General features: G+C 42.9%; 1 protein-coding gene and 1 long non-coding RNA gene across 2 annotated transcripts in view; one reads left to right on the forward strand and one right to left on the reverse strand.

Moving 5' to 3' along the window:
- The window catches only part of SLC35F4 (solute carrier family 35 member F4), a 263,339-nt gene that overhangs the window by 94,261 nt on the left and 150,950 nt on the right, over positions 1-18,128 (forward strand). The gene's annotated exons all lie outside the window — the stretch shown is intronic.
- LOC138844608 (uncharacterized) lies at positions 9,086-10,834 on the reverse strand. Its single transcript, XR_011380692.1, has 2 exons — positions 10,367-10,834; positions 9,086-9,732 (listed from the first exon to the last, which is right to left on the reverse strand). It is a non-coding gene; the product is annotated as an uncharacterized lncRNA (long non-coding RNA).

Here is an 18,128-nt window from a genome sequence, read left to right on the forward strand (position 1 = left end):
GAGGGAAATAAAGCCACAGGGTAGCCAGCAATTGCTACACAGATGGGCTCCCCCATTTGTACACATTGTGTACAGAATAAGGGAGCTAGCCTAGAAGGCACAGCTGGAATCTAATCTACTTCCAACTCATCAAGTTCTGGGCCTTGTCTGGCACTGTATCTACCTGGAGGGGGCCTCCTTTTTCTAAGTCACACAGAGGCCCTGGATAGTTTTAAAGTGGCCCTGGGGGTCCCTTACTGATACTCCTCCTGCCCTTATCCTAGCCTGCTTCAGTGTGGCTAGGGAAACACTTACCATCACTGGGACAGCCCTGAGAAATCAGACCCTTGTTAAGCATCTAAGACTTATTCACTTCCTATCAAACACATTGACAAAATCCACATCCCATATTTAATATTTAATATTGATTTAATATTGACCATATGAGTGGATTTTTACATTTCCTTTGGAAATTATTTGGCAACTCTTTTGATTTATGATTGGCAATGACTTCTTGGCAATCACACACATTTGAGAATTCTTGCAAAATGAGATAATCAGAACCATTAATTATTTTGAAGTGTAATGACTTCTTAATGAATACTAATTTTAACAATTAATGCTGTTGGCATAATGTTACATTTTGTAGGCATTTAATTAAACATCTATTAATACTGATTTAACAGTTTTCATCTTTTGGAGCCAGTAGTTTTCCTTAATTTTCAAACATTTTAATAGGTTCTTAAAATGTTTTTATCTGTGGCTCTCAATGCAGAATGGCCTTTGTGGGCAACCCGTTGCCTGATAATCTGTATCTGACAGCAGGAGGCTGGAGAGAGGGTATCCTTACTTTTCCTGTAGGGCCTGCTTGCTGAATTCCCATTCCTACTCCCTGGGTTAGCCCTTTTCCAGGACAACTGACAAGTGGAACATGTTATCTCTGTACCCTTTCCAACAACAGAGTATAGTACAACAGTATTGAGTATGCTTCCACAAATCTGGAGTTTTCTACCGCAAATATTAATGCCATGTATAGGAGATAAATGGGCTGATCCACTTATAATTGGAGTTCCACCAAATTGGAAATTCTCCAACATAGTCTGTCACCAGTGCCTAGAGCAGCACCCAACACATTGTAGGTGCTCAATGCATATTTATTTTATGCTTGTTCATATTTTTAAATTTTATATTTTAAAACAGTGCTGAGGATTTTCAGTTCATTCTTTGAAAAATGGTTTCATGTTTGAGCACCACTTTTTTAAAGTTAATATTATCTACAAAGCTGTAACTCTGCTTATCCATAAGACAAAATTTTACATTGGTGTACAGGGTACTCAGCTTAGAGTGGCAGCCTCAAACTCACATGCTTTTAGAAAGAATTTGTTGTAATACTTTTGCATAACTAAACATCTGTTGATTTTTTTTGCGCTAAGCCAAGGATTCATCTGCCACAAAGGAAAATGAAGGGTTTACATTTCCTAAAGGAGCATAAAACTACTTGCAACACTTTTCAGGTTTTACCAATGTAGGATTTAAAAAATCCTGGAACTCAGTAGCAGCCAGTGTTACTTAGATAAAAAGGTGATTTAGAATTTCCCAGCAGAGAGCTGAAGTCAGGAAGTACTTGAAAGTCATCCCATTATTTTCAAATATTTGTGCCCAAAATTACTGTAAATGAGTTGCGAGTGTCTATCCTCTCCAGATCATGTCTGCTAGAATTTTAGTTTGTTTCTGCCTGTAGCATAATGTTTAGGTAGAGCAACTTACAGATGAGATGAACCAAGGTGGCTCTTGGACCCATGGCAGAGAGACCCCTGTTGTGTGTTTTAATTGTCCATTGCTGAATAATAAGTCATCTCAAAGCCTAGTGGCTTACAGACAATTTATTATTTTCTAGCATGGTTCTGTGAGTTCCCTCGGTTCAGCAGGAAGGTTCTTGCTGGGACCCCTTTGTGCAGGTTCAGACACAGAGCTGAGCAGGAGTCATTTGAAGGCTCAACCGGAATGGATATTCAAAACAGCTGTCACTTGGCTGGCACCTGATGTTGCCTGTTGGCTGGGAACTCAACCAGAGCAATCAATGACAGCACACTCACGTAAGACTCCCCATCGAGCAGCTGTGTGCCCATGGGAGCATCCAACAGCAAGTGTTTCCAGTCACAGGATTGTTGCAAGGCTTCTCATTATGGAACTCCAGAAATGTCAGAGGGTCACTTCTGCCACATTCTGTTGGTCAACCAAATCACTAAGGCCTGCCCAGGTTCAATGGTAGATACCACCTCTTGATAAAAGCATGCCATGGCATGAGAAATCCCATTACATCCATCTGTGGAAAATGCAAGCTACCGCAATGTAATAGCAGATAAACTCTGTATTTGGGAGAAGAGTATTATCAATCTGTACTTTGTAAACCTAAAACACAAAAGACAATATTAACTATACCTACTAATACAGAGCTTTTACATATATTTAAATAGTGCTTTTCATGTTTCAGGCACTAAAATAAGTTCTCTGTAGGCACCAAGTCATTTGATCCTCATAATAGCCAATTTATTATTGCAAATTTGTAAAAGAGGAAGCTGATGCTAATAAAGGTTGAGCAATTTGCCCAAGGCTACAAAGCAGTAAAAAACAGCTGTTCTGGATCTTGAGTTTGTACTTTGAGTAAGCACCATTCTGCCTCTGTATATTTGATATTTTTATCTCATTTTTTTAAAAGTTAAAAAATATTCTCTATATGTTTTAGTTGTATAAAGGGGACCTGATTTCTCTCTCTCTTTCTTCATATATACTTATTTAATTTATATATATATTATATTTTTAATTTTTAATTTATATAATGGAAATAAGTTTCATGTATTTCATATATAGAGTTTTTGTAAAAAAGATTTATTTATTTATTTGAAAGGCAGAGTTGTTACAGAGAGGCAGAGGCAGAGAGAGAGAGAGAAGTCATTCCCTAGATGGCCACAACAGCTAGAGCTGGGCCAATCCAAAGCCAGGGGCCAGGAGTTTCTTCTGAGTTTCCCACATGGGTGCAGGGGCCCAAGGACTTGGGCCATCTGCTGCTGCTTTCCCAGGCCATAGCAGAGAGCTGGATTGGAAGTGAAGTAGCTGGGACTTGAACCAGTGCCCACATGGGCTGCTAGCACTACAGGTGACGGCTTTACCCACTACCCCACAGCACCAGCTCCCATGCAGAATGATACTTTCTATCCCCCACCCCACTCCCACTCTCTCTCTTCTTTCTTGTCTTATTTTTCTTTCAATTTTGACAATGACAAGAATGAAATCTCTATTTTTTTGGTCCACAAATGTGATAAAGAAGGTAAGAGCATCAGCCACCTCTTAAAGCTGGGCATATTTATATTGGCAGAAAGTATTATCAAAGTACAAATTTTTAAAAATTAAAAGCATAATTCATACAAGCATAAATGGACACATGTCAAAAGCTTATTTAAAACCTTAATGACAGAATTAGCAAAAAAAGAAGGCTGGTCAAAGAGAACTAAGGAAAATGAAGTGTTTATAATCATCAAAGGAAGCAATGACTAAGTGGTAATTTAGAATTAAAAAGTGGCTAATATTTTATAAGATAAAAAACTTAAATGCTAAGGTTTATTTTACATAAAAATCATCTGTATTGCTGGAATATTTATTTTCATTGCTATGGGACAAAATGATTCACGTCACTCTGTTTCCTACAATTAATATCTACCCACTTGGGGTTGTAAAATATCCTAGTCAATAACAACTAGTAAGGTGAGTGAGGTGAGCAAACCCCTGGAAAATCAGATCAAGCTTGGGCTGGGCTGCTGGGTCATGCCTAGCACTACTCGGAAGGGGTTCTCGGGAATCCCTGTGCTCCATGTCCAAGTCTTGGACAATTTTCCCAGCATAATAACAGTGAAAGTTCCTCAAAGACAGAGACACTGGACCGCTGTTGTTTGAGTTGCTGCACCGTATCTAAACCCATTCTCTTTGTTCAGGAATTCATCGCTGGGTGAGACTTGAAAGGAGGCAGGAGTTCCTGTTCTCTCTGAACCCCAGCAGCAAGATCAGGCACGTGAGTCAGATCTGGCGGACTGGAGGCTCTTTGCTGAGACTTTGAGGCTTGGCTGAGTGATGTGCAGAAGCAGTGGTGTTTTGATTTCATTGCACTGGTAGTGTGAGTTTTGTCAGCTGTGGCAGCAAAGACCCCCCGCCAACCGTTCCCGTGGTGAGCCTTAGAAGTGGGGCTCCCCCTCCACAGCCCTTGCGTGCAGCCTAGCTTTCCAGCTAAGAACTGCAGCTGTCACGTGAACTCTGCAAGCCCCTTATTATCTTTCTAATAAATTCCCTTTCTTCTTAAATAGTATGAGACGGCTTTTGTTGCTTACAACCAAGGACACTGAAATATTAATAGATATCCACACTTGTCAGGGTCAGACAACGTGTGTGTCATTGTCTTCTTTGGCTGAAATAGATAGTTCCCCTCACAAGATCTGTTGTGCTGATCTTAAATCAATTTTGTGCTTTATTTAAGGGAGAACTCCTTTAGTCTCTGTTGGAGAATACGTGCTGATGGAAGCTGTTTTCTATCTTTAAAACTCTGCTTTATTGACTCCCTGTCTCTGTGAGTGTGGGAATTATTTATGAGGTGGTGAATGTATAAGAATCTATACTAAATAGATACATTAAGGCATGATAGCTTTTGTATCTCACAAACCACTATACATTGAAATTATTGTAATAACTTACTCTTCCTAAAAGCTGACTTTGTAAATGATTTTTGTTCTAAGTCTTCCATGTTTACAGTTTTCTAATTATTTTCAAAAATATTTCTGGCTATGGCCATCATTAATCTTTAGCCATTCTTGAATTGTTTTAAACCTTTTATGATTTAAGAAATCATGTTAGGATCTAGAAAGGAACCACCTTTCCTTTTGCCAGAACTCACACAGATACATACATCCAGAGAGATGCAGGAAGATGACTGCTTCTGACTGAACTGGAATAAGCGGCTCTGATTTATCCCTCTGGTGGAACAATTAAAAATTAGACAAAATATACGCACCTACTCTTTTCAAGACCTTGGATTTCAGGCACTAAATGCCTGTGATATTAGAAATAGAGGAAATGAGGGGCCAGCACCGTGGCTCACTTGGTTAATCCTCCACCTGTGGCGCCGGCATCCCATATGGGCACCGGGTTCTAGTCCCGGTTGCTCCTCTTCCAGTCCAGCTCTCTGCTGTGGCCTGGGAGGGCAGTGGAGGATGGCCCAAATGCTTGGGCCCTGCACTCGCATGGGAGACCAGGAGGAGGCACTTGGCTCCTGGCTTCGGATCGGCATAGCTCCGCCTGTAGCAGCCATTTCGGGGGTGAACCAATGGAAGGAAGACCTTTCTCTCTGTTTCTCTCTCTCACTGTCTAACTCTGCCTGTCAAATGGATTGTGTCCAACAGTTGCCCCAGTGTATTGCCTGGAGAGTTTCCTGTTGGCAGTTCAAGCAAAGGGAACCCACATAGTCTAACAGATTCCCTGAGTTAAAGAGATGGCGCTATTAATCTGGTGAAACCCAGCTAGCAAGATTCAAAGGATAGAGCACTAAGAGGAGAAAACTATACAGAAACAGAATTGATAATATCTGCAGAGGGTCTCCAACAAAGAATTGATCAGTAGAAACAAATGAGGAAATCACCCATGGCTAGGGAAGGGGTGGCCCACAAGGACTGGAAGGGCTCTGAAGCTCACTTGGGACTGGGAATAGTGCCTATTCATACCCACCAGACGAGATAACTCTGAAATCATGGGCCTCTGGGAGAATACTCAGTAAGATCTTGCCTCAATAGTAAGAAATAATTAGCTTCTGTTCTGGACCTACCTAACAAATCTTAAAATCAAAACCCTCTCCTAAAATCATAAACCGCTTCCAAGTTCCCAAACTACATCACAGAAAAGAATTCAGATGTATTTATAGGAACACAAAAATATCCAGTACTCAAGAGAAGTATAAAAAATAATTTTGAAATTTCAAAAGACCCCACATAGCCAAAGTAGCCTTGATAGAGAAGAACAAAGCTGAAGATTTCATACTCCCTGATTGTAAAACATGTTACCAAGCTGCAGTAATTAAAATAGTATGGTACTGGCATCAAAACAGATACGTAGACCCATGGAACAGAATGGCAACTTAGAAATAAGCACATGCATATATGGTCAACTGACCTTTGACAAGGGTGCTAAAGACAGCTGGGGAAGGAGAGTCCTCAACAAGTATTGAGAACTGGATACCCACATGGGAAAGAGTGGAATTGGACTATTGGACTGTAGACAAAAATCAAATCAACATGGATTCAACATTTACATTTAAGGCCTGAAACTCTAAAAATCCTGGAAGAAAACACAGGGGAAAGCATCGTGATGTTGGTCTTGCTAATGGCTTCTTGAAATAACACTGAACGCGTATGTGAATAATAAGTAAAATAAGGCTCTCCCACAGTTCTATAGCAAAACAAACAAATAATAACATGATTTTAGAAATGGTCAAGGAACTGTTTCTCCAAAGAAGACATGCAAATGTACAAGAGGTATGAAACTATCCATATCATTAATAATTAAAGAAATTCAAATTTAAACCACAATGAGATGTATGAGAGGTCACCTAACACTCATCAAAATGGTTGTTAGCAAAAGAGCAAATGTTAGCAACTGTTGGCAAGGATGTAGTGAAACTGGATCTCTGTACCCTGCTGATAGGAATGTAAAGTGGTGTTGGCACTGTGGAGTATGGAAGTTCTTCAAATTAAAACTAGAGGGGCTGGCACTGTGATGTAGTGGGTAAAGCTGCTGCCTGCAGGGCCGGCATCCCATATGGTCACCAGTTCTAGTCCCAGCTGCTCCTCTTCCGATCCAGCTCTCTGCTATGGCCTGGGAAAGCAGTAGAAGATGGCCCAAGGACTTGGGCCCCTGCACACATGTGAGAGACCAGGAAGAAGCTCCTGGCTCTTGGCTTTGGATTAGCACAGCTCTGGCCTTTGTGGCCAATTGGGGAGCTGTGCGGGCCAGCTGCACCAGTCGAATGGAACCTGAAGGAGGGAGTGGGAATGAAAAGAGGGACAAGGGCACAGAGAATGGAGCCAAGACAATAAGTCTGATCAAGGTTCGTTTATTCTAATGTCTTAGTGGTATTTATACATAACCAGGCTGCAGAACAAAGAAGCATAAAAGAAGCACAAAAGATAACAACATACACAAGCAACTTATCGGGGCCTCCAATTGCACAGATAATTTTAACAGGGTGTTCTTGATTAACATCCTCCTTCAGGATGGGAGTATGTGACTTTTTTATCCCAGGAATTCCACGGGCTTAGATTAGCCTTGACTTGTCCAAAGGCTGCCTACAGGGAGTGAACCAGTGGATGGAAGACCTCTCTCTCTGTGTTTCCTTCTCTCTCTGTGTAGCTTTGACTTTCTAGTAAACAAATAAATCTTTAAAAAAAAAAAACTAGAACTACCATATGATCCAGCAGCCTCACTTCTGGGTATATTGCCAAAATAATTGAAATCAGAATCTTTCCACATCCCTTGAGCATTCCTCACAATAGCCGAGCTAGGTAAACAGTCTAAATGCCCATCAGTATGAATGGATAAAGAAAATGTGATGTGTACATACAACGGGATATTACTCAGCCTTACAATAAGAAGGGAATCCTGCCATCTGTGACATGCAGGACAATCTGCACAACGTAATGCTAAGTGATACAAGCCAATCCCAGAAGAACAAATAGTCCAGGATTCCACCTCTGTGAAGAGTCTACAATAATCAGACTCATAGAAATGGGAAGTAGGGTAGTGGTTTCCAGGAACTGGTGGAGGGGCAGTTGGGGAGTTTCTTTGTAATGAGTATTAAGTTTCAATTTTGCAAGGTGAATAAGCTCTAGAGAGCTATACAATATTTTACCTACAGTTAACAATGCTGTGTTGTGTACTTAAAATTTTGTTGAAACACTCATGATAGTATTTTTACAGCAATTAAGGACTCCAACACCAAACATTTTGTGAGGACTGGCATCCAGTCAAAGATTATGAGACATGAATATAAGCCCCCAACATGACCCATGGTAAGGAGAAAACTCATTAATAGAACATGACTCAGAACTGACACCTATATTAGAATGAACAGATAAGGACAATACAATAGTTATTATAACCATATTCCATGTGCTCAACCAGAGGGAATATTGACAATGTTAAGTAGATCTGAGATATGTGCTAAGGTAGAAAATAAAAGAACACAAGGGTGGACATTGTGGCACAGCAGTTAAGCTGCTGCCTGGGACTCTTCATCCTGTATTGGAAGGCCTGGTTCATGTCTCAGCTATTCTGCTTCCAATACAGTTTCTTGCTGATGCACGATACCGAGAGGCAGCAGAGGATGATGGCCCAAGGACCTGGCTTTCTACCACCCATGTGGGAGACCTGGATGGAGTTCCTTGCTCCTTAGTTATCGTGGGTATTTGGGGAGTAAAAGAGTAAAACAGCCAATGGGAAATGTCTCTCTGCCTCTGTCCCTCTCTCTCCCCCTTCCCTCTCTCCCCCCTCCCTCTCTTCCTCCTTCCCCCCCCCTCTCTCCCTCTGTGTGTGTGTGTGTCTGTCTGTCTGTCTGTCTTTCTCTCCCTTTCATGTTTCATTCCAAATAGGTAAACATTTAACAAAAAAATTTTAGGGGCTGGTGCTGTGGTGTAGCAGGTAAAGCCTCTGCCTGCAGTGCCAGCATCCCATATGGCCGCCTGTTCAAGTCCCAGCTGCTCCACTTCCGACCCAGCTCTCTGCTATGGCCTGGGAAAGTAGTGGAAGATGGCCCAACTCCCTGACCCCCTGCACCCACATGGGAGACCCGGAAGAAGCTCCTGGCTCCTGGTGCAGCTCCAGCTGTTGTGGCCAATTGGGGAGTGAACCAATGGATGGAAGACCTCTCTCTCTCTCTCTCTCTGCCTCTCCTCTCTCTGTGTAACTCTGAATTTCAAATAAATAAATCTTTTTAAAAAATTTTAAAAATTAACAGAACACCAGTGAACAGTGGAACAACTTCAAGAAGTATAATATATGAGAGTACAACAGAAAGTTCATGAACAATTCAAGTTTATTTTAGTGCTGAGCAGACAATTTTGAAATACATGAATAGCTTCTTCATGATACTAATTTTCCATGAACTTTTTGAAGACCCATTACTGCATGAATTTCAAAAAAATTTTGCGCCCATAATAAACTTCTCTTTCAATTCCATTTTCAACAAACTTTTTGAAGTACACTTGTATAGTTAGGTCCTAACCCACTGAACAAAGAAATTCAAGAAACCCCAAGCAGAAGAAACATGAAGAAAATTGTAATTGGACAAATCATTTAGTCTCAAATCCTTGCGTCTCCTGCAAAATATGGTCAATAGCATCTTTCCTGACTGCCTTGGAGAGTTGTTGTGAAGGCAAATGAGACAATGCATGCAAAAGCGATTGACAAAATTGCAATGAAATGTGAACCGTGAGATCTGGTAAGGAGAGATGTGGAGTCATTAAACCGAAGCTGGGGGATTCTATATGTGGATTTTATTTACACATGCCATGCTTGTGTTTCTTTATAATTGATAATTAAAATTTCAATGCAGCACCTGGGACAACATAAAACACAGCAGGGTTATAAACTTAGATGTGCAGAGGAAATGTGCTTCCTCTGCTTTTGTTTATAATCAGCCTGGTTTTCTGCACAAACTCCCTCCTGCAGGGGAAGTAGAGAAGAAATAGCTGTCACGCCCGCGTTGATTAACGTTATGGAGCTGTCATCAACAGGGGACCCTTTAAGGCCTGTTCGCCTCTCTGAGCTCTTCCTCCTCCTCTAGCGTGGTCTGGGGTAATGGCAGGAGAGGGACTTGTGGGACCTGCTGGGGCAGAGTCAGCGCCCCTCAGTCCCGGCCTGATTGGCTCAGCCTTAATTGGTGGTCCAGGGTCTCAAGTGATCTCTTCCCGGAACCTGGCCAACACCTGAGCCCTGGGGTGGACTCAGGGTGGGCATGAGGGTTGCAGGACTGGGGTCCAGATGCCCCCTGGGGGCCAAGGAAACACCCGGTTCCCACCCAGAAGGCACTGGAGCCAGACTGGCCAAGGAGCTAAGTCTGACGTTCCCCAGTGCCTATCTACACTGCACCACCAAGGGGAGGCTGCTTGGCAGGTCCCCGTTTGGGAAGGGGCAGACTGTGCCTGGTGCCAGTTTTCTGATTAGGACTGGGAGTTGAAGTCTCCCTTCCATCTGGCTCTCCCGCACCTATTTAACACTCCTTCCTCTCTCCGGGCTTCAGTCCAGAGCAGAAACTCGGGGGGAAGTCAGGACAAACGCTGCTGCACGCTTTGCTTACCTGCACGGCCCCGGCCAGAAAAATGTTGACCTTCCTTCTTCTTCCTCTTCGTCTTGTTTTTGTCTTACCCGGAGGCCCTGGGGCCTGTGTTAGGTAGAATCTGCTAGAGCAGTGGAGTGGCTGCCTCATTCGAGGGGGCCCAAGACAAGATGAAAATAAAGACTCCATTTTCAAAACTGAGAATTTCAAGAGAACAACAGCAGGAGATGAAGGCAACAAAACACCTTGAGTGACGTCTGGAGAAATCGAGTACATCTGGTGCCTCGGAAAAAGCTGTGTCTTATTAAAGAAGTCCCGAGTGTGAGTTTGCTTCTGCCTTTGAGTGATGAACCTCCCAGGAAGGAACCCACGTAAGGCACAATTCCATGCATTTGCGTCATAACTGTAAGGCTCTTTCCTTGTGTGAAGGGCATGTGGAGGGACTTTCCCTATTGTCCTGGTCATTTGACAAAGCTTACAGAGAAGGGAAATCTTTTTGCACACATCCTGAATTCATAGAGCTGCCCATGAGCTGGCCCACTGGGGAACACAGAGCTTCCTTTCAGGACTGGCACAGAACGCAAGCAAAGGGAGGAACCGGGCGGGGGGCAGGGCACAACCAGGAGGGAGCCTGGTGTCCGTGGAATGTAGTAACCACCTCTCCTGTCCACCCTGTGAGAGGTACCAAGGAGGATGTCCTGGAGGTTGGGTAGCCTGGAAGAAGGGCTCTTGGGCTAGTGTTCTCTGAACTGAAGAATTTATATAGCCTTCCTGGCGCTGCTCTGGGGGGTTGTGTGTGAGAGAATTCTTTGGGGGAAGTTTAACATGTTTCCTCTGAAGTTTTGAGAGCATTTAGGGAACCTGCACCTAATTGGGAGACATCTGAAGGCCCAGGGAGCAGCTTGTGTCAATATGGTTTGAAAAAAAAAATGGTGTAAGATATGTGGGGAAAAAAGGAAAAAAGGAGGTACTCTGAACTCATCGCTATCTCCTTAGCCCTCAGAGGATACAGAACACCTCTGAGGAACCCAGGGTTCCCTTTCAAGATGCTAGGAAGTGTAGACAGACAAGAGCCTTGGGGCTTCCCAGAAGCCACTAGGTTAAGCACTAGGAAAACCCAGTTGGCAGAAGGAATCTGAATGAGCGGGACAACCAAGGAGGACATGGACCCTGTCCCGAGGTCACTTACGCCACCTTTGCAGAGACCACCACTTCATCAGGGGCTATCAGTGGTCACCAGAAATAGCTCAGCTCACAGTGAGGCCACAGGCACAGTCCCACCGTGGACCTCGGGTGTCAGGTGAGCAGCATCGCTCTTCTCTCTCCTGAAGTCCTCAGTGCTAAAGTGAATCCTCGGGATCTCAATGTCTGAAGAGAGAGTGAGGAAACTCTCAGTGGCAATGTTGGAAATAGGTGAGAGAGACCTCTTGGCTATAGGGCTCAACCCTTACCATGGCACTGTACCTGCTCTCCAAGGTAGAGACACACCAATCACAGCAGAAGTCTGCTTTTCTGGGGTGCCATGGGGTTCTTATTTTCTTAAAATAAGAAATGGCTGTTCCCTGTTAAATGAAGACCGTTTTGGGCTCCTGAAAGAGGGGGGGGGGGGCTGCCTTTCCCTTCTCAATGCCAGGGGTCCCACCATCTGCTGGATCCAAGTTGATTTCTTCCAAATGACTGGAGCTAGAGCCAGACAGGTTGCAGGCAGTTGTCAAGGTTGGGAAGTCCTGTTTTGGGGGAATCAAGTTCAAGTTATACCTTGAACTTAAATAAACTCTCAAGTTAGTGAATTGTCATGAATAAAGATTAGAAATCAGAGAAATAAAACAACAGCAAAAAGAAATTCTCTGATTAGCTCTCATTTCCTTCCCCTTGACAAAATGCATCCTTCTTTTTAGAATTATTTTCTACAGATTACCTTAAAGGCCTTGACTCCATCAGAAAAACAGGCAGTGTTCAGAGGGGAGAGAGGAACTGTCCAGAGAGCCTAAACAAGGGTTTGACCAGCAATCTTGCTTCCTCTACCCAGATGTTTGAAAAATACTAATGGATTGCCTGGTTGTGATGAAAACACAAGCAACACACACACACACACAGAGTGTGTTTTTAAGAGATTATTTTTAGAGTCTTAGTATTTGGATTCAGTGATCCATGTTGACTTATTAAAAATTTAATAAAGGTCAAATTCTATGCCTCAAAAGCCTGCCAATGCTCTAATAAGTGCTTGTGATATTTTCATTGTTGAATATAGAATTTTTAACATATCAACCACCATTTCTGTGAGCCAGCACCCTTCTATTTTTATCCTATTCCTTTAATGTAGTTCAGTTTTCTTTTTCTGTATATGACCTCACTTTCCCTGCATCAGTAAGGAGTCTATATCAAATATTAACCAAGATAAAACCACAGCCCAGAAACTCTAGGCATGCTGAAATCCAAGTGACGTGGTGTGTTTTACTGTTGCCTTTCTGAGATATTCAGCTCAAGTAAATTTCCATTTACACAGTACAAGCTATGACTTGAAAACAGAATGGTAGGGCATTTGTAGATCGTAGTAACAAAAGGAAAAACAATCTCAAAGTGAGCATTCTTCGGAAGGTCATTTCTCCGAGTCTAGAGAACTTGGTTATCTTATTACTCAGTATCTGCACCCTGTCCCTTCAGTCTGCTCATCTTTAAGGCAGAAATATTTACCATGCATTATGTGGACATAATAATATTGAATATTCATTCAATGGAAGTGGTTAAGAACATAGGATTTGGCCGGTGCCGTGGCTCACTAGGCTAATCCTTCACCTGCAGCGCTGGCACCCTGGGTTCTAGTCCTGATTGGGGCGCCGGATTCTGTCCCGGTTGCTCCTCTTCCAGTCCAGCTCTCTGCTGTGGAGGATGGCCCAAGTGCTTGGGCCCTGCACCCGATGGTAGACCAGGAGGAAGCACCTGGCTCCTGGCTTCGGATCGGCACAGCGTGCCAGCTGTAGCGGCCATTTTGGGGGTGAACCAACGAAAGGAAGACCTTTCTCTCTGTCTCTCTCTCTCACCGTCTAACTTTGCCTGTCAAAAAAATTAGGATTTGATATAAAGCTTTTTTAAAATAAATATTGATTTATTTGAAAGAGAGAGAGAGAGAGAGATTCTATACACTGGTTCACTCCTCAGATGGCCACAATGGCCAGGGCTGGGCCAGGCCAAAGCCAGGGGGCCAGGAGCCAGAAGCTTCTTCCACGTCTTCCACACGATTGGCAGAGGCCAAGGACTTGGGCCTTCTTCCGCTGTTTTTCCCAGGCCATTAGCAGGGAGCTGGATTGGAAATGGAGCAGCCAGGATACAAACCAGTGCCCATAAGGGATGCAGCTGTTGCAGGAGATGGCTTTACCCACTATGTCACAATGCTGGCCCCTTGAAATAGTCTTTACCCTGCCTCTTCTCAGCTATGCTACCCATACAAAATATTAAACTCTAGCTCAATTTTATGAAAAATAGGGGTACCTATGTGAAGTTCATGTAGTTTTTATGAGTTATATGAAATAATTTACATAAAGCCTCTTGCTCTGTTTTTAATAGGGAATAATTTTTAAAAAGATTTATTTATTCATATTTGTTTATTTGAAAGGGAGAGAGAGAGAGAGAGAGAGCACTGCTGGTTTACTCCCCAAATGCCCACAACAGCTGGGGCTGGATCAGGCAAAAGCCAAGGGCCAAGAACATCATCCGATGTCCCACACGGGTGGCAGGATCCCAAGTACCTGAATCATCCTTTGCTGTCTCCCAGGTGTGCATTAGCAGGAAGCTGGATTGCAAGTGGTGGTGGGGCTTGGCCCCAAGCGCTGCAGTACGGGATGTGGACTGCCCAAGCAGCGGTGGGACCCCTGCACCGCAGTGCCTGCCTGCTCTCCATTTGCTGTGAGTTTTCAGTTAACAGCTGCTGTCCTGATGCTGCAAGTGCTTCCAGTTATGCGTGTTGGGTGAAAGGAGACGGAAGAGAATGGGCCCAGGAAACAAGGGATGTCAGCTTCCTCAATCAAAAGACTTCTGGACTGACGATAAAATTCGACTCTAGGAGAGAGCAGTCATAACAAGAACAACAAAACATTGCTCAGACGTTAACATCCGAGTTCCAACAGGGACACTCACTGCAATTCGTGGGAGAGACGCCTGGGAGAGGATCTGCATCCCAATTCCTTCCTTCTCAGGTTCTCCTTCCCTTCCCAATCCTTAAATGGAGGGAACTTCAAAATGTATGGAAATAAGGAATTAAAAAGTGAAAATGTAAGAATAAATTTATCAGGCTGGCGCTGTGGTGCAGTGGTTTAATGCCCTGGCCTGAAGTGCCAGCATCCCATATAGGCACCAGTTTGAGACCCGGCTGCTCCACTTCTGATCTGGCTCTCTGCTATGGCCTGGGAAAACAGTGGAAGATGGCCCAAGTCCTTGGGCTCCTGCACCCACATGGGAGACCTGGAAGAAGCTCCTGACTCCTGGCTTCGGATTGGCACAGCTCCAGCTGTTGCAGCCAACTGGGGAGTAAACCAGCAGATGGAAGACCTCTCTCTCTCTCTCTCTCTCTCTCTCTCCCCCTCTCCTCTCTCTGTGTAACGTGGACTTTCAAATAAATAAATCTTTAAAAAGAAAGAAAGAATAATTATCAACATAAACTCTATCAAGTTCAAGACATGTTTTTAAGTGGCCATACCATCATTTAGTCTACTCCTACAAAATCTAGTGTCCTTAGAATTTAACCCTGTCAATGCAATCTTTTTTACATTATTTTTAAACATGTTTGTTTACTTAATTTGAAAGGGAGAGAGAGAGAGACAGAGAGACAGAGATGGACAAAGATCTCCCTTTCATTTGTTCACTCCCCAAATGTGCACAATGGCTAGGGCTGGACAAAGCTGAGGGCCAAATGTTCTATCTGGACTCTCCCATGTGGTGGGGACATAGTTTCATAAACCATCACTTGCTGCCTCCCAGAGTGTGCCTTAACAGGAAGCTGTAGACAGGAGCTAAGCTGCTTTTTTTTTTTTAAGATTTATTTTACTTATTTGAAAGACAGAGTTACATAGAGAGGTAAAAACACAGAGAGAGGTCTTCCATCTACTGATTCGCTTCCCAGATGTCCGCAATGGCTGGAGCTGTGCCAATCAAAAGCTAGGAGCCAGAAGCTTCTTCCTGGTATCCCATGTGGGTACAGGGGCCCAAGGACTTAGGCCATCTTCTACTGCTTTCCCAGGCCACAGCAGAGAGCTGGATGGGAAGTGGGGCAGCCGCGACTTGAACTGGCACCCATATGGGATGCCGGCCTTTCAGGCCAGGGCGTTGACCTACTGTGCCACAGCACCAGCACCTAAGCTGGGTTTGAAGCTGGGCACTCTGATATGGGATGTGGGCATCCCAAGTAGCATCTTAACTACTACACAAATGTCAGCCCCAATCTGTTTGACATTATTGACTAAAGAAAAGCAAATGCCCTTTAAGGATTTTTTAAGATTAGAAAATGAAAAGAAGCCATAAGGAGCCGAATCAGGACTGTTCAGTGCCTGCTGAATGATGTCCCATCAAGGCTCACGAAACTGTCCTTGCTGCGGAAGCATTCTGGGGTAAAATTTCCTAGGCATTTTTCTGCTAAAGCTTTAGCTACCTTTCTGAAAACAGCCTCGTAATAAGCAGATGTTACCATCCTTTGGCCCTTCAGGAACTCAACAAGCAAAATATCCTGCATTGCACCCCAAACTGTTGCCATAACCTTTGCCCTTGATTGCTCCTTTTTATTTTTTTGACCTTGACTGGTCCTCTTCCAGCTCTTGGCAGCCATCGCTTTGACTGCACTTGGTCCTCAGGGTCATAGTGGTGAAGACGTGTTTCATCTGCTTTGACGATTCTTCCAAGAAATGTCAGGATCTTGGTCCCATTTGTTTAAAATTTCCACTAAAAGCTCTGCTCTTATCTGCAGCTGATTTGGGCACAGCTATCTTGCCCCCATTGCGTGGAAAGTTTACCCACCTATAATTTTTCTCAGCCAGAATTGTGTAGGCTGAGCCGACTTGAGATCTCCATGGTTTTGGCTCTTTTTTCTACTGTTAGTCATCCTTCCTACTCAGTCAGGGCGTGAGCAAGGTGAATTTTGCTTTGCAAATTTATATGTGGATTGTCTGCCACCATGGGCTTCCTCTTCAACATCGCCTCATCCCTTCTTAAAATGAGTTATCCATTTGCAAGCTGCTGATTTGAAGCAGAGGCATTGTAAAGTATCAGTTATTTCACCATTTTTTCCACCCAAACCTCACCATAAAATTGATTTTTGTTTTTGCTTCAGTGTTAGCAGAAATTTTTTTAACCTGATGTCTTATCCTTCTGAATACCTCAAACAGGATCCCATACAGACATGTTATAACATGTTAGTACAAGTTTATTTTGATGCAAAAAATTTTTTTAGAGTCCATGCATAGTTTTTTTTTCATAAAAACCATTTTTCGTGAACTATTTGAAGGCCTCTTGTATTATAAGATAATTGAACACTTTGAGAATTGTCATTGGCAGAAAAACGTAGAATGTAGCTGAAGTTATGGTCATGGGAATCTGAAGAAGCCTTGGTAGTTGCCAAGAGAGATCCCTACAGGCTGTATAAGGCTTAGGAGTTTTTGAAAAGCTGGTTAGCTTTTTATCTTCCTTGTACCAAGAGCAAATGGGAAGCAGACATCTACTACATCTGTAAAATTTTCAGTTGTAAAGCCCAATGCTTTTCAAGCTATCTGTAGGGAAGGATCTGCTATTGACTTTTCCCCAATACATCACAAATCAACACATGGTCCTACTGTGTAGGACCAGTATGCATCTCGACCCACGTGGACTTGTTCTGTGAGTTTGGCATTCTGTACTGGCCTTTGCTCCATTCAGTGAGACATAGTCGCTGATCACTCACTTGGATGTTACAACAATGCAAAATTCATGAAATTTGCTAAGTGTTTATGCCCAGTTCCATGTTTATCTTGTCACAGTCTGGAAGCATATTTTGAACTGGACTACTCGCTGCTATTTTTATCCTACCCCCAAATTTAAAAAACTACAACAATAGGAGCAAAATTTAGTGAAGATATAATTTCAATCACAAAACTAGGAAATTTGGAGAGGGTAAACATCTATCTAACTTAGCTGCCCTGTGTTTTCAATATAAATCTTGGCATCATGGAAAGAAGGTGAATATTGATATCAGGTGCACCTGTTGCATTTGAGTCCCAGCTCAGCTGCTTACCAGATGTGTTTCTATTGGACAAGTTTTTATCTCTAAGTCTCTGTATCTTCACCTGAAAAATGTGGACCCGCAGATTTACAACAGAATTATGATGAAGGTTAAATACCTTGTGTTTATAAAGTGCTTAGCACAGGGTCTGGGTAAGAACTAGCAAACATATTTATTCAATATTGCATATTTGGGAATTTATAATCTAAACTTTATAATTTTAGTTGACTCTGGATGCAGCTATACTCATTGCTATATCCATTGCTTTTCTATGACTATACACTATACAAATAGCTTTTCTCCCTTAAATCCAAAATATCCTTTCCCATTGAGCCTGGGCTAGATTCATTACATTTAGATGTAACAATTCTGATCACATCTTAATCTGAAATTTCTGGATATCGCCATGCCTAGTTTCATGTAAAATGTACACTAAAGTAGTAATACTGGAACATGCAAAGCAATCTCAAAATGTAGTAAATCATCCCTGGATATCTACCTGCAAGGGATTGGTTCCAGAATTACCTACCTCACCACCATCAC

Source organism: Oryctolagus cuniculus, chromosome 12, assembly GCF_964237555.1.
Source record: "Oryctolagus cuniculus chromosome 12, mOryCun1.1, whole genome shotgun sequence".
Lineage (NCBI taxonomy): Eukaryota > Metazoa > Chordata > Mammalia > Lagomorpha > Leporidae > Oryctolagus > Oryctolagus cuniculus.